Below are 1,437 nucleotides of genomic sequence, written 5' to 3'. Positions count from 1 at the left end.
CCAGGTCAGACAACGGGTGTCCAGACCGTGTCGGACCTGACTGGTCATATTATGTCTTGGATTGACGGTTCCGTCGGCCAGGGCCAGTCGCCCGCCCGCCCGTTGTAGCGGAGGATGGATGGGTTGGGGAGTGGTCGAGTGGTCTAGACGAGAGAGGGTGGCTTGTTCTGCAGAAGGTTGTTGTTCCTCCGTTCCCCGCTGGGGTTGAGGGTGGTGGTGGTGGTGGTGTGGTTGACCCCGCCTGTCAGGGCCTATTATTCTTCCGTTGGAGGAGTAGGCTACTGTCATGTTGTGTCAGAGGGGAAGAATGGTTGATTGATTGATTGCATGATGGGTTATCATGCAATTAGTAGCTTGTTTGTTTGGCGGGGAGCATGCAGCTAGCTATTCTGTCTGGGGTTCTGGGGTTGGCGTGTGTCACTAGTTATATATTAGATGTTGATACTCTGTACTCTGTGAATATCTGTAAATAGAGTCGAGTTTTGAATATACTGGTATCATCAGGACTCCGTATACAAGTAGTCAGTCTATCTAATATTTGTGTACTAACTATATAGTCTGTCGGCCCAGAGACCGATCCAGAGCATTTTAATAACATAATATAATGTCGCAAACTCCATAGTAGTTGCGTGTACCTTGATGCGACGGATCTTGGCAACTCCACTGTACATAGGAATTTGAAGAAGCCGACCATCGGACAGGACGAGAGCGACGGAGAAATTGTGGATCACGAGAGTTGAGTTGCGAGGTGACTGGTTGAGGCTGACCCTATCAAAGTCAACAGGGGAACCGGTTTTGTCTCGCGGATCGTCCGAGAGTATCGAGTGTTGGAGTGGATCGCGCAGTGGATCGCAGGATGGTCTCTACCTGACACACACTTGGGCACTTGCGATAGAAACCGAAGGTATGTACTGTATGGCTGGTAATGTTCTGATAATACTGATAATGATAATGATAATGATCAGTCAGATCTCGGGAGAATTAGGAGAGAAGAAGGATGTTGCCACCGAGGCGCGGAGGTGGCTTCGATAGGGGTTCTGGAAAGATAAGCTTGGCGTGGTGTGATCTGTGGCCGAGTACTCTGTACAGTTTATAGAGTATAGAAGGATAGAATGATCGGAATCATGAGAGTCGTCAGTTGCACAATTAACATAATTCACAGAAAGTATTCATGACGTCTGCAGAAGCAAGCTTTGGAGGTTGTGTGGAAGAAATGGGTGAGGGTTGCACAAGGGCACACCGCTGACGCAATCCGGGTGGATGAAGAACTTCCCAAACGGGATGGAAGTTCTAGAAGATGATTTAACAGACACTCATATACCCATAGACTCAGATCTATTGTACAATACTTAATACTTATCTACTTACTATACTATACTTGTACTTATTCCGTTTTAATATAACTATCCTTCTACTTCTCTACTATACCTTCTCTAC

Source organism: Aspergillus terreus, genomic scaffold (genome assembly GCF_000149615.1).
Source record: "Aspergillus terreus NIH2624 scaffold_4 genomic scaffold, whole genome shotgun sequence".
NCBI lineage: Eukaryota > Fungi > Ascomycota > Eurotiomycetes > Eurotiales > Aspergillaceae > Aspergillus > Aspergillus terreus.
This window is presented reverse-complemented; position numbering follows the sequence as displayed.